Source organism: Myotis nattereri, assembly GCF_964212035.1.
Source record: "Myotis nattereri genome assembly, chromosome: 1".
Classification (NCBI taxonomy): Eukaryota; Metazoa; Chordata; class Mammalia; order Chiroptera; family Vespertilionidae; genus Myotis; species Myotis nattereri.
This window is the reverse complement of record NC_138075.1, coordinates 78,051,534-78,066,716: the sequence shown is the minus strand read 5'-3', so window position 1 is coordinate 78,066,716 and position 15,183 is coordinate 78,051,534. Positions and strand designations below refer to the sequence as shown.

At 45.3% G+C, this 15,183-nt stretch overlaps 1 long non-coding RNA gene and 2 pseudogenes across 3 annotated transcripts in view; all 3 read left to right on the top strand.

Moving 5' to 3' along the window:
- The first annotated feature begins 2,431 nt into the window (after positions 1-2,431).
- LOC308522319 (small nuclear ribonucleoprotein-associated protein B'-like) lies at positions 2,432-3,050 on the top strand (annotated as a pseudogene). The gene has a single exon. The product of its transcript is annotated as a small nuclear ribonucleoprotein-associated protein B'-like (transcript).
- Positions 3,051-3,856: 806 nt separating this feature from the next.
- The window catches only part of LOC308528750, an 852,227-nt gene continuing 840,900 nt past the window's right edge, over positions 3,857-15,183 (top strand). The window contains exon 1 of the long non-coding RNA XR_013996732.1: positions 3,857-5,116. This is a non-coding gene — a long non-coding RNA (uncharacterized lncRNA). The remainder of the gene's footprint in view (positions 5,117-15,183) is intronic.
- LOC308527961 (elongation factor 1-alpha 1-like) lies at positions 7,998-10,831 on the top strand (annotated as a pseudogene). Its single transcript has 2 exons — positions 7,998-8,028; positions 9,474-10,831. The product of its transcript is annotated as an elongation factor 1-alpha 1-like (transcript).

Below are 15,183 nucleotides of genomic sequence, written 5' to 3'. Positions count from 1 at the left end.
ACTTCACTTTAGCTTCAAGGAGATTTCAGTCTAGTTGGAAAGAGAGGTCAATAAAATAAAATAAAAAGAAAGAGAGGTCAGATGCCTAAATTAAAAAGCCAGCACTAGCTCGTTTTGCTCAGTGGTTAGACTGTCGACCCACAGACCTAAAGGTCACGGGTCCTGTTCCCAGTCAAGGGCACATACTTTGGTTGCAGGCTCCATCCCGGTCAGGGTCAGGGCTTGTAAGGGAGGCAACCAATGGATCTTTGTCTGTCTCTCTCTCTTCCCCTCCTCTCTCCCTTCCATTCTTTCTATAAATCAATGGAAAAATATCCTGGGGTGGCCCGGCTGGTGTGGCTCAGAGGCTGAGTGTCAACCCAGGAATCAAAAGGTCGCTGGTTAGATTCCCGGTCAGGACACATGCCTGGGTTTCAGCCTGGATCCCCAGTTAGGGATGGGAGGTGGAGAGGGGTGTGCAGGAGGCAGCTGATCTATCGGATGATGTTCCTCTCTCATCAATGTCTCTGTCTCTCTATCCCTTGCCCTTCCTTTCTCTAAAAATAAATAAATAAGACATATTAAAAAAATATCCTGGGGTGAAGATTGAAAAAATAAGCAAAAAGCCAGAGAGCCATGGGGAGTACCCATGGGAGCCAGTATGTGGGTGGTTGAAAAATGTGGAAAGGAAGCAGGACAGATGGTGGTGAGACTGGAAGAGTTGTTGGGGGCAGGGGAAGAAGGAAAAGAGCCCATGGTCTGAGGTGCTGAATAAACAGAAACTTTCAGAAAATAAAATCAAGATCTATGCTGTTAAGAGCAATCATCATCATTACCACCACCACCATCATTAAGAAACTGCACCAGGGTAGAACAAACTTTCATTCGATAAATATTTACTAGACTAACTTACAAGTGCAAAACACTGTGCTAGACATTTTTAAGAGTGAATTAAAAAAAAATGGCGGCAGAGTAGGAGGATGATGCATGGACATGCTCCCAGGAACAAGCTGGAATTACAACTGAAATACGGAAAGGCTTCCTAAATAATCAACGGAAAACTCACAGGAGAGAACCCTGATACCCAAGGACCAAAGGTGGAGACCCACCGCATAGAGACTGATAGGAGGAACAGAGGTGTGAAAGGGCTGGCCGGCACCCACAGATGGCAACTGAAGTCCCAGAAAGGGATCTCAGCGGGGGAGCAGGCGGGGGGGGGGGGGCGGGGGGTGCCACTGAGAACGCTGGGACCTAATCCCGAAGCTGGGCTCCTCAGCAGAGAGCACCAAACTGAGGAGGGTACCCTCATAACATCTAGCTGTGAAAAGCAGTGGGGTGCTGTCTGCCAGGGGTGGCAGCTGCAAGTTCAGGCACCCTCTTAAAGGGCCAATGCACAAAAATTCCCTTTGGGGCCACCCACCTTGTGCTCTGGCAGAGGTAGGGTGAAGTGGACTGGAGCTGTGAGAGCAGAACCCAGGACTGGGGACTTGGGGGATAGAACTCAGAAGGCAGATACCCCAAGTTTCCTGGGCTGAGTCACTCCCTCACACAGAGGATATCTTTCCCACATAGACATCTGCCTTGCCTGGGGGGAAGACAGTTGACACACCCTACTGGAAAACACCTTACCCTGAAACCACTTAAGACAGTGGTCAGCAAACTGCAGCTCGCGAGCCACATGCGGCTCTTTGGCCCCTTGAGTGTGGCTCTTCCACAAAATACCGACTTCTGCGCATGGGGCACTAAGTTTCAATAGCACTGTACATGCATGCCCGCATGTGGTATTTTGTGGAAGAGCCACACTCAAGGGGCCAAAGAGCTGCATGTGGCTTGTGAGCCGCAGTTTGCCAACCACTGACATAAGAAATTAAAAGTAACAATTAGCCTCCAGGCAAAAGCAACTGCATCATCCTGTTGAAAAACTCTCCCCATACCTGAGGACGATTGCCTGGGGCAATTCAAGTTGGAATCCTATTAATCTGTAGACAGAGGCCGTCTCTGGAGGCTTTGAGTCTTTGCCTGATCCAAGTAGTCAGAAAAAGCCTTTAACACTGTTCTGCGCTAGAGATTGAGAGGTGTAGAGGATCTACCTAATACATAGTCACAAACCCAAACAGACAACCAAAATGAGGAAACAAAGAAACAACCCCCAAAGGAAAGAACTAGTGAATTCTCCAGAAGAGAGAAATGAAGCAGAGATAAGAAATTTATCTGAAACAGAGTTCAGAGTAATGATGTTAAAAATACTCAGCAGTAGGAAAAAAGATATAGTAACTATGAAAAAAGAACAGTCTGAGATAAAGAATGACATAACACAAATAAAGAACACATTGGAAGGAATACACAGCAGATTAGGGGAAGCTGAGGATCAAATCAGTGAATTAGAAGACAGAGTTGAAAATATCAATTAGAGAACCAAAAAGAAAAAACAATTAAGAAACAGACCACCACCATGACTGTGGGCAAGAGCAGCAAGATGCTTCAGCACATCGACTACAGGATGAGGTGCATCCTGCAAGATGGTCGTATCTTCATTGGCACCTTCAAGGCTTTCGTCAAGCATATGAATTTGATCCTATGTGATTGTGATGAATTCAGGAAGATCAAGCCAAAAAACTCAAAACAAGCTGAAAGAGAAGAGAAGTGAGTCCTCAGGCTGGTGCTACTTCAAGAGGAGAACCTGGTCTCAATGACAGTAGAGGGACCTCCTCCCAAAGATACTGGCATTGCCCTGAGTGCCACTTGCTGGAGCTGCTGGAGGCCCGGATCGGCAGGGCTGCTGGCAGAGGAATCCCAGCTGGTGTTTCCATGCCCCAGGCCCCTGCAGGACTTGCTGGGCCAGTTCATGGGGTTGGTGGACCATCTCAACAGGTGATGACCCCACAAGCAAGAGGCACTGTTGCAGGTGCTGCAGCTGCTGCCACAGCTAGTATTGCAGGGGCCCCAATCCAGTACCCACCTATGGGCCCCCACCTATGGGCCAAGGGGCACCCCCTCCAGGCATGATGGGCCCACCTCCTGGTATGAGGCCTCCCATGGGTCCGCCAATAGGGATCCCCCCCCCCGGATGAGGAACTCCAGTGGGCATGTCCCTTCCAGGAATGCAGCCCCCTCCACTAGAAATGCGAGGGCCCCCTCCCCCAGGAATGCACCCACCAAGGCCCTATCTTGACCCTCCTCAGCTCCATGCTTGTTTCCTGAAAGCCCGTCCATAGTCCTTTCCCCCCCCCTTTTTTTTTTTAATTAAATCTTTATTGTTCAGATTATTACATTTGTTCCTCTTTTTTCCCCCCATAACTCCCCTCCTCCCAGTTCCCGCCCCACCATCCGCCCTCACTCCCCACCCACTGTCCTCATCCATAGGTGCACGATTTTTGTCCAGTCTCTTCCTGCATCTCCCACACCCCTTTCCCCCCCAAGAATAGTCAGTCCATTCCCTTTCTATGTCCCTGATTCTATTATAATCACCAGTTCATTCTGTTCATCGGATTATTTATTCACTTGATTCTTAGATTCACTTGTTGATAGATGCATATTTGTTGTTCATAATTTGTATCTTTACCTTTTTCTTCCTCTTCCTCTTCTTAAAGGATACCTTTCAGCATTTCATATAATCCTGGTTTGGTGGTGATGAACCTTTAGCTTTTCCTTATCTGTGAAGCTCTTTATCTGACCTTCAATTCTGAATGATAGCTTTGCTGGGTAAAGTAATCTTGGTTGTAGGTTCTTGGTATTCATCACTTTGAATATTTCTTGTCACTCCCTTCTGGCCTGCAAAGTTTCTGTTGAGAAATTAGCTGACAGTCGTATGGGTATTCCCTTGTAGGTAACTGAGTTTCTTTCTCTTGCTGTTTTTAAGATTCTCTCTTTATCTTTTGCTCTTGGCATTTTAAATTATGATGTGTCTTGGTGTGGTCCTCTTTGGATTCCTTTTGTTTGGGGTTCTCCGCGCTTCTTGGACCTGTAAGTCCATTTCTTTCACCAGGTGAGGGAAGTTTTCTGTCATTATTTCTTCAAATAGATTTTCAATATCTTGCTCTCTCTCATCTTCTGGCACCCCTATAATTCTGATGTTGGTACGCCTGAAGCTGTCCCAGAGGCTCCTTACACTATCCTCGCATTTTTGGATTCTTTTTTCATTTTGCTTTTCCGGTTGGGTGTTTTTTGCTTCCTCGCATTTCAAATCATTGACTTGATTCTTGCGCTCCTCTGTTCTGCTGTCAGGAGTCTGTATAATATTCTTTATTTCAGTCAGTGTATGCTTAATTTCTAGTTGGTTCCCCAATATAAGATCGAGGGTCTCATTAGTTTTCTTGTAGATCTCATTAAGTTTATCGGCGGCTTCTAAACAGTTCTTGAGAGACCTTAAAAGTGTGGTTCTGAACTCTAGATCTTCCATTGACAATTTTGTCCTGTTTCTTTGTCTCCGCATTTTGTTATGCTTCCTTGGTGCACCCCCTAGTGGTCTTTGTTCGTGGTCTTATAGTTAAATCTTGATTGTTGTAGCTAATTCCAGGGAGGGTTTGACCTCCAGGCCAAGTGGCTATGAGAATCAGCTGTGTCAGCAGTGAGAGAACTTCTGTCCTCTAGGGAGGTGCTAATCTGGCGTTTGCCTGAGGCTATCCGGCAAATGCCTGTGTGCAGGGCTTGGGCGGGGTGGGTCGCACAGGATCAACAGGGTGGGCCGGAGAGAGCAGTTATGGCCGCTCTCAGTCCTGTCCCCAGGGGCTCTGCCTCTCTGAGTCCCAGCACCCGCTGCAAAGCTCGGAGAGAAAGCTGCACTCGCTCTGACTGAAACCAGACAGTCGCGCTTCTCCCGTTTGAGTCTGGGTCCCTAAAGACTCGCCCGGATCTGGAGCTCAGAGTCTGCGACTCCCTCCCGATTGAAAACGCCAACCGCGCCCTCCACCGCCAGCCCGCTCCGTGCACTCCGCACCTCAGAATTTGACTTCAGCACTGCGCCTCCTCTGAGTGTCCGTATGCGTTTCTCTTTCCTCCTAGTTGTAGGACTTCCACTCAGCCAGCTTTCCAGTGGTTTTGGGTGATGTCCGTTCCGTCTTTTAGTTTCACTTTTGAAGTAGTTGTTCAAAGCAGCAAACTCCGGCGTTAACCTATGCCGCCATCTTGGTTCTCCTCCGTCCATAGTCCTTTTATTTCTGTATGGCCTGTGAAACAAAATTTCTTAATAAACTCTTAATAGGATATAAAAAAAGAATGAACAATAAATGCATATAAGTGGAACAACAAATCGATGTGTCCCTCTACTCAAAATTAGTTAAAAAACACACACCAGGTTTAACATGCACGAAGCTATGAAAACCAATGATGCCAGATACTGAATTTATATCACACTGTCCTTTGAACACTGTCCCTCCAAATTCTTTTTTTAAATCTTTATTGTTGAGATTATTACAGATGTTCCTCTTTTTTACCTCCAGTGCCCCCTCCACCCAGTTTCTGCCCTGCCCCAGGCCTTTGCCTCCCTATTGTCAGTGTTCATAGGTAATGCATATATGCATATAAAATCTTTGTTTAATCTCTTCCCGCCTCCCCCCACCCCCTTCCAGCTGTGAATCATCAGTCTGTTCCATTTCCATGCCTCTGATTCTATGTTATTCACCAGTTTATTCTGTTCATTAGATTTCTTATTCTTTTATTTTGATTTTTAGATTCAGTTGTTGATAGGTATGTAATTGTTGCCATTTTGTTGTTCACATATTTTTTTTAATATATTTTATTGATTTTTTACAGAGAGGAAGGGAGAGGGATAGAGAGTTAGAAACATTGATGAGAGAGAAACATCGATCAGCTGCCTCCTGCACACCCCCTACTGGAGATGTGCCCGCAACCAAGGTACATGCCCTTGACTGGAATCGAACCTGGGACCCTTGAGTCCGCAGGCTGACACTCTATCCATTGAGCCAAACCGGTCAGGGCCACATATTTTTTTAAAATATATTTTTATAGATTTCAGAAAGAGGAAGGGAGAGAGAGAGAAATTGAACCATCAGTGATGAGCAGGAATCATCAATCAGCTGCTTCCTGCACACCCCCCACTGAGGATTGAGCCTGCAACCCGGGCATGTGCCCTTGACCATAATCAAACCTAGAACCCTTCAGTCCGCAGGCCAACACTCTATCCATTAAGCCAAACTGGATAGGGCTTGTTCATATTTTTTATCTTTTTCTTTTTCTTCATCCTCTTCTTAAAAAATATCCTTTAACATTTCATATAATACTGGTTTGGTGGTGATGAACTCCTTTTCTTGTCTGTGAAGCTCTTTATTTGACCTTCAATTCTAAATGATAGCTTTGCTGAGTAGAGTAATCTTGGTTGTAGGTCCTTGCTGTTTATCACTTGGAATATTTCTTGCCACTCTCTCTGGCCTGCATAGTTTCTGTTGAGAAATCAGCTGACAGTCATATGGGTACTCCCTTGTAGGTAACTGTTTTTCTCTTGCTGCTTTTAAGATTCTCTCTTTGTCTTTTGCCCTTGGCATTTTCATTATGATGTCTCTTGGTGTGGCCCTCTTTGGGTTCCTCTCATTTGGGGTTCTCTGCACTTCTTGGACTTTTAAGTCTATTTCTTTCACCAGGTAGGGGATGTTTTTTGTCATTATTTCTTCAAATAGTTTTTTTAAAAAAATATATTTTATTGATTTTTTACAGAAAGGAAGGGAGAGGGATAGAGAGTTAGAAACATCAATGAGAGAGAAACATTGATCAGCTGCCTCTTGCACACCCCTTACTGGGGATGTGCCTGCAACCAAGGTACATGCCCTTGACCGGAATTGAACCTGGGACCCTTGAGTCCGCAGGCTGATACTCTGTCCACTGAGCCAAACCGGTTAGGGCCAAATAGGTTTTCAATATCTTGCTCTCTTTCTCTACTCTGGCACCCCCATAATGTGAATGTTTGTATGCTTTAAGTTGTCACAGAGGCTCCTTACACTATCTTCATATTTTTAGATTCTTTTTTCTTTTTGCTCTTCTGGTTGGGTGTTTTTTGCTTCCTCGTATTTCAAATCGTTGATTTGATTCTGAGACTCCTCTAATATACTGTTGAATCCCTGTATGATATTCTTTATTTCAGTCAGTGTATGCATAATTTCTTGGTCCTTTTCCATTTTTTTGGAGGTTTCTAGAAGATTCTTTTTTTTTTTTTGTAGAAGATTCTTGACTAACCTTATAACTGTGGTTTTGAACTCTATATCCAGTAGTTTGCTTTCTTCCATTTATTTCATTTGTAGCATGTTTCTTTGTCTCTGCATTTTGGCTGCTTCCCTGTGTTTGTTTCTATATGCTGGGTAGAGCTGCTATGTCTCCTTGAGTTGGTAGAGTGGCCTTGTGTAGTGGGTGTTCTATAGGGCCCAGTGGTTTAGCCTCCCCAGTCACCTGAGCTGGAAGCTCTATGTGCGCCCCTGTGTGGACTGTGTGCACAGTCTTGTAGTTGAGACTTGATCGCTGTTGGTGTCACTGGGAGAAATTGAGCTCCATGCCAATTGGCTGTGAGGACCAGCTGCAAGTACAGTGGGAGAGCTGCTGTGCAGGAGACACCTTTATGGAGCAGGACTTACTTCAGTGGGGCTTTAGTGCTCACTGAGTCTGCCCGTGAGTGTGTCACTTGTGGATAGGTAGAATTGTAATCTGGTCTTGTCTGACACTGACCACTGGGTACACTGGCTCTTGGGTCTCCAGAGAGGTGCAAGTCAGCTACTGCCTGGGGCCACCTAGCAGGAGCTGCAGAGAGACCTGCAGATTCCTCCTCTTTGTATAAAGTTTGAAAGTACCCAGATGAGGCCCAGCTATGAAGCAAGGCAGGCTGGTGCTGGTGCTGGGTCTTGGGCCTTTTATTGATAAGTTTGGGGTTCCCTGACCCAGCTAAAGCTTGTTTGAGAGATTTTAGCCTGAGCAAGGACAGGCCATTCATATGCAAAAGCTGCTGCACACAGCTTGGGTGGTGTTGTAAATTGGGTGAGGTGGGGTCTTAGGGAATAACCAGGGCAGAGCAAACAGAAATGGCTGCCAGTCAGCCCTGTGACCGGGGAGGTCCGAGCATAGGAACAATGATCCTTCCCTTTGAGCGCTTCTGTCTGGGAGAAAGTTGCCCCTGAATTCCTGCCCCAATGCCAGACAATCTAGTTTCTCCTCCTATGTGTCTGTGTTCCCCAGAGCCTCGCCCTGGTGCTAGAGCTCAGAGGAAGTAGGACCTTGTAAGTTCAGTTTGTGGTGTCGACTTTTTAACACATTGTTTGCGGGTAGTTTTTATAGTGTGCTAACAGGTGGCGTGGGCCATTTTTGCTAATTTTTTGCACAAATGGCAATGTTCAGTAAAATTACAATAACTTTAGTTTACGTATTTATATGTTACCTGCATTCTACCGCTAGTCTATAAAAAACGTATTAATATGTGTCCCGTGCTCTACTACCAGTCGATGTAAAACGTATAAGTACAACGTATAAATACGTTTCCTGCATACAATGTGTTAAGAGGGACAGCTGGGTCTCTAGCATCCTCTGTGTCACTGACCCCAGTCCACACTGGTTTTTACAGCCCATAGTTCTTTCTTTAAAAAAATATATTTTTATTGATTTCAGAGAGGAAGGGAGAGGGAGAGAGAGATAGAAACATCAATGATGAGTGAGAATCATTGATCGGCTGTCTCCTGCACGCCCCCTACTGGGGATCAAGTCTGAAACCCAGGAATGTGCCCTTGACCGGAATCGGAGTCCAGCCTGGGACTCTTCAGTCTTCAGGCCAACACTCTATCCACTGAGCCAAACCGGCTAGGGCTGTTGTTTTCAGTCCTCCACCCAAGGATATGTTTTTATTGATTTTTAGAGAGAAAGGAAGGGCATAGAGAGAGATAGAAACATCGGGTTGACTATTCACAATTAGGTAAGTGCCCTAACTGGGAAGAGAACCCACAACATTTTGCACGGGACAATGCTCCAACCAACTGAGCCCCCTCCCAGGGCTGGAGGATATAGTTTTCATTATAACAAATGGTTCAGGTAACTCTTTCAAAAAATATTACAGCAGGTCACACTCCTGTAAGTTTGAAAGTATTACTTTCCTATTATTCTCACCAGCATTGGCTATTACTGCCTTCATATTCTTTGATACTCCAAATAAACAAATTATGATTGTTTTCTTTAATTCCCATATCCCAGACTACAGTGAGGTTGATCATCCTATGTTTATTAGCCATGTGACTTGCCTAGTAACTAATATCCTTTAGGCATTCTCCTTCTGGGTTATGTTTTTCTTATCAATTTGTAGCCTCTCTTCTTGTTTTCTTTTAGATGTTTGCTCTTCAGTTTACAAACATAATCTATGTCTTTTCAGATTTATTATCTTTTTCCATTAAAATTTCAAATTTTATATAAAAAATAAAGAAAGTGAAAGGAAGAAAAAGGCCTGGGGCTTTTTCGCAATGGATTTGCCGCCAGAACACAAGTATCATGAAAACCACCATTAACTCAAACCCAAGATGGGAAAGGAAAACACATCAACATCGTCGTCATTGGACACGTAGATTCCGGCAAGTCCACCACTCCTGGCCACCTGATCTACAAATGTGGTGGGGTCAACAAAAGAACCATCGAGAAATTTGAGAAGGAGGCTGCTGAGATGGGGAAGGGCTCCTTCAAGTATGCCTGGGTCTTGGATAAACTGAAAGCTGAACGGGAGTGAGGTATCACCATGGACATCTCCCTGTGGAAATTCGAGACCAGCAAGTATTGTGTGACCATCACTGATGCCCCAGGGCACAGAGACTTCATCAAAAACATGATTACAGGCACATCTCAGGCTGACTGTGCTGTCCTGATTGTTGCTGCTGGTGTTGGTGAATTTGAAGCAGGTATCCCCAAGAATGGACAGGTATCTCCTTCTGGCCTACACACTGGGTGTGAAACAGCTGATTGTTGGTGTTAGCAAAATGGATTCCACTGAGCCACCCTACAGCCAGAAAAGATACGAGGAAATTGTGAAAGAAGTCAGCACCTACATTAAGAAAATTGGCTACAACCCTGACACAGTAGCATTTGTGCCAATTTCTGGTTGGAATGGTGACAACATGCCGGAGCCAAGTGCTAATATGCGTTGATTCAAAGGATGGAAGGTCACCCGTAAAGATGGCAATGCCAGTGGAACCACGCTGCTTGAAGCTCTGGATTGCATCCTGCCACCACCTCGTCCAACTGACAAGCCCCTGCGTCTGCCCCTCCAGGATGTCTACAAAATTGGTGGCATTGGGACTGTCCCCGTGGGCCGAGTGGAGACGGGTGTTCTCAAGCCCGGCATGGTGGTCACCTTTGCTCCAGTCAACGTTACAACTGAAATAAAGTCTGTTGAAATGAACCATGAAGCTTTGAGTGAAGCTCTTCCTGGGGACAGTGTGGGCTTCAATGTCAAGACCGTATCTGTTAAAGATGTTCGCCATGGCAGTGTGGCTGGTGACAGCAAAAATGATCCACCAATGGAAGCAGCTGGCTTCACAGCTCAGGTGATTATCACACAGGCCAGGTCAGTGCTGGATATGCACCTGTGCTGGATCGTCACACAGCTCATATTGCTTGCAAATTTGCTGAGCTGAAGGAGATTGATCGTCGTTCTGGGAAAAAGCTGGAAGATGGCCCTAAGTTTTTGAAATCTGGTGATGCTGCTATCGTCGATATGATTCCGGGCAAGCCCATGTGTGTTGAGAGCTTCTCTGACTACCCTCCTCTGGGCCATTTCGCTGTTCATGACATGAGACAAACAGTTGCTGTGGGTGTCATCAAAGCCGTGGACAAGAAGGCAGCTGGAGATGGCAAAGTCACCAGGTCTGCCCAGAAAGCTAAATGAATATTATTCCCAACACCTGCCATCCCCATCTTAATCAGTGGTGGAAGAACGGTCTCAGAACTGTGTCTCAATTGGCCATTTAAGTTTAATAGTAAAGGACTGGTTAATGATTACAATGCATCGCAAAACCTTCAGAAGGAAAGGAGGATGTTTTGTGGACCATTTGGTTCTTTTGTGTGTGTGGCACTTTTTAAGTTATTAGTTTTTTAAATCAGTACTTTTTAATGGAAACAACATGACCAAAAATCTGTCACAGAATTTTGAGACCCATTAAAATAACAAAGTTTAATGAGAAACCTGTGTGTTCTTTTGGTCAACACTGTAACTTTCTGTTATACTACTTAGGTAAAAGACTTCAGAGTTGCCCATGACCTATTTCCAGTATTATATCTGCTGATACTTTACAATTGGATAGTTCTGTTAACATTTTCTTTCTGGGTGGGAACTTTTTTGTGAGTGTGTGCGGTTTTTTTTCCTACTTAAAGGGAGGAATCACCTGTCTCTTCATGATAAAAGCTATGGGAAAGGGAGTCTGTTGGCGTAACACTAAATAGGTTAGGACAGGTAAGCGAAGAGTAACTTTGTGTTGTAAGCTAGTTTCTCAAGGCCCAAATCTGTAAAGGTGACGTGTTAACATATAAAATTTTGTAGTTACATCAATATTGAGTAAATTTGTTGGTATGTCGAATTTTGGTTTCCCAGTTTTACTGGAATGTGAATTCACATTGACACATGCTGAGGTGGTTTAAGAACCTAAAGTGAGGTTTGAATAGTATTGAGCACTGTCTTGCTGCAGCTGTTGTATCCAAATTCTAGGAAAAATAAACTGATGCTGGGGAAAAAAAGAAAGGAAAAGTCCTGGGGTGGGAAGGAAAAGGGTCAGGAAGGCCTTTTAAGGAGCAGTTTCAGTAAATTTCTGAATATCCTGGGTTGGGATACAGATGTTGATTGGAGTAAAAAGAGCTGACTGGAAAAGGAATGCAGACAGCTTTTGGATATCCTTGGCTTGAGAGAAAAGGGGAAAATTGGGGAAATCATTCAAGACTGCAGCAGTATCCAGGAGAGAGCTTTTCAAGATGGGGAAACCTCTATGTTTGAAGGGAATGGGGGAGTTGAAGACTCTACCATATGGTTGCCTTGTGCTTTGGAAGAGAATGAGATGTGAGGCTGGGGACACCCCTTGGAGATTTGAGAGCCACCTCAGTCATGTCCATTGTTGGAGCCCCTGGTATATTACAAAATTAATACTAAGGTGGTTTTGAAAATACTTGGTATATTTTAAATGTTTACATTTAACAAATGAAACTTTTAGCACAGAGCAATAATATAGATGTTATTATTGGAAAATCTTTTAATCCCATCTTCACAGAATACCTACAGGCATTTTTTTTTTAAAAAAAATTTTATTGATTTTTTACAGAGAGGAAGGGAGAGAGATAGTTAGAAACATCGATGAGAGAGAAACATCGATCAGCTGCCTCCTGCACATCTCACCAAGGTACATGCCCTTGACTGGAATCGAACCTGGGACCTTTCAGTCCACAGGCCGACGCTCTATCCACTGAGCCAAACCGGTTTCGGCTACAGGCATTTTTTAAACTACAAAATGTAAGAACCTTTTAAGTGTGAAGATGGGATTAAAAGATTCTCCTGGCCTCAGGGTGGGGATGAATTTAGGAGGATGTGTGCAGGTTAGAGCCACCCCCCCCCCCCCTTCCCCGAGAGGCCTGGGAATGATCTCCACAGGCCTCAGAGAAGTGCCACAACAATGCCCCACCCTTAGGAGAGGAGTTACAGAAGCCTGCTTGCCTTGGCCTAGAGGGAGTTCTGTCACAGCATTCTGAGGTTCAGGAATACGGAGCCACCTGGACCCCCACCCAGGAGCCTATGGGCTAGGCACCCTGGAGTGATCAGTGCTGAGGTATCCACAGGGGGGCAGTGTGACAACTCAGAGAGCTCTGAAGTTCCAAAGTGTTTCCCTCACTTCCTCCCGCAGACCCTCTGTCCCATACCCGGTCAACTCCCTTGAGTGCCCCCCCTACCTTTAAATGCAGGTGTCTGGGGGGGGGATACACCGAAAGCGGAAAGGGGGAAGGGATAGGTGGCGGTGTCTGTGGCCCTGGGGTGGGAGGGGGAGGTTGGCTTTGCCTCTGTGTCTTTCTTCAGGCTTGACTTGCAGTACCATTACCCATCACAAGGGGGAGCTACCACCTTGCAAAACTTGCCCAGCGGTTCTCTGCTGCAGAGAGGGTGCGCCTCCTGCCAGAAAGGGCTGGGTTTCTGGGCGCCTTCTCCAGCTTTCCTCCACCCAGAGCTTACATGCGGGCCAGTAGAGTGGAGGAGAGACTGGGTAATAGAATGGAGCTTACAGGGGTGTAGCAGAGACCCTGCTGCTGGGACGGGCTGAACTTGGTGTGCAATCGGAAGAATTGATATTTTCAGAAGAGCTAGGGAGGCTAACACAACACAGCACTGACCACTCCCAGCCGAAGGGAAGGCTGGTGGGGAGGGTCAGCACATAAGGAGGAGCCTTAGAGGGTCAAAGTAGTGGTTCTGGAGTTATGAATCTCTTTACCTCAAAATATTTTTCTTTTAAAAATATTTTATTTTTTAAAAAGATTTTTAAAAATTGATTTTTGGAGAGAGAGTAACAGAGAGGGAGTGAAAGAGAGAAACATCGATGTGAGAGTGGAACATGGATTGGCTGCCTCCTGCACACCTGCCACCAGGGACCACAACTCAGGCATGTGAACCAGCAACCTTTCCGTGTACAAGACGATGCCCAACCAACTGAGCCACACTGGCCAGGGCATTTTCCTTTAGTTTTTTAACCTTTTAAAGATTGAGGTGAAATATAGCAACATTGCAGAAATAGGGTTTACAGAAATGAAATAAGTTTAACTTACAGCTCAATTGTTTCTTAACTTATGTATTCACTAGTTATTATGCACAATATTATGTGCATATGTATACAATACTTACATATTCACAAGTACCACTGTTTACTTCTGTATGTCAGAGCTCTTACTGGCAATTCAAGTCAGCAAATTTTTATTAAATTAAGGGGCTTCTGTCTGCCTAACACCATCCTACTCTTCTGTAAGGAAAGTAAGGACAGTCCTGGCCGGTCTGGCTCACTAGATAGAGCATCAGCCTGCAGACTGAAGGGTCCCAGGTTCGATTCAGGTCAAGGGCATATGCTTGGGGTTGCGAGCTTGATCCCCAGGGGAGGGTGTGCAGGAGGCAGCAGATCAATGATTCTCTCTCATCATTGATGTTTCTCTCTCTCCCTCTCCATTCCTCTCTGAAATCAATAAAAATATATTAAAAAAAGAAAGAAAAAGAGAAAAGTAAGGACAGCCCAGCTGGTGTGGCTCAACAGTTGAGTGTTGACCCAGGAAACAAGAGCTGGTTGATTTCCAGTCAGGGCACAGGCCTGGGTTGCAGGCTCAATCCTCAGTGTGGGGGCCATGCAGGAGGTAGCCAACCGATGACTTCTCTCTCATCGATGTTTCTATCTTTGTATCCCTCTTCGTTCCTCTCTCTAAAGATCAATAAAAATATATTTAAAAAAGAAAAGTAAGGAAGGATAGTACATGTTTGTCCAGTGGCTGTGATGAGGTCAGTATTACTATAAATTGTAGTCATTCCTTGACAGAAAGATACTGTTAGGGCCTTGAGGGCAACGGCCGGGTGTGTCATCACTTGCAGTGGCCGTATTTTTGGAATCCAAAGTGAGACAAATTGTCATGTCTGAATATACGAACTCACAGAACCTCAGAAGATATTATTGGATCCAGGACTATGGTCAGGGCAGCCACGCTCCTAGCACAGAGCCAGGCACTGAGTGGCTAAGGAGAGCATTTTTGGAAATTGATCCTGCTCTCTGGCCTGGTGCTACATGTCTCTGGAAGCTGTACAAAGGGTGATGTCTTTGACCGCAGGCGGGATCAAAATGAGTTGGAGCCTGTTGCGTGTGTGTCAGAGAGAGAGAGAGAGAGAGAGAGAGAGAGAGAGAGGTGGGGGGGGGGGGAGAGAATCACTTAGGCCTGTGGTCGGCAAACTGCGGCTCTCGAGCCACATGCGGCTCTTTGGCCCCATTGAGTGTGGCTCTTCCTAAGCCTTAGGAGTACCCTGATTAAGTTAATAACAATGTACCTACCTATATAGTTTAAGTTTAAAAAATTTGGCTCTCAAAAGAGATTTCAATCATTGTACTGTTGATATTTGGCTCTGTTGACTAATGAGTTTGCCGACCACTGCCTTAGGCCTTCAGAGGCCCTGGTGTCCCATCACCCGCCCTCTGCATCTGTGCTTTGTGGTCAGCCAGGCCTTGTCTCACCCAGACCCCA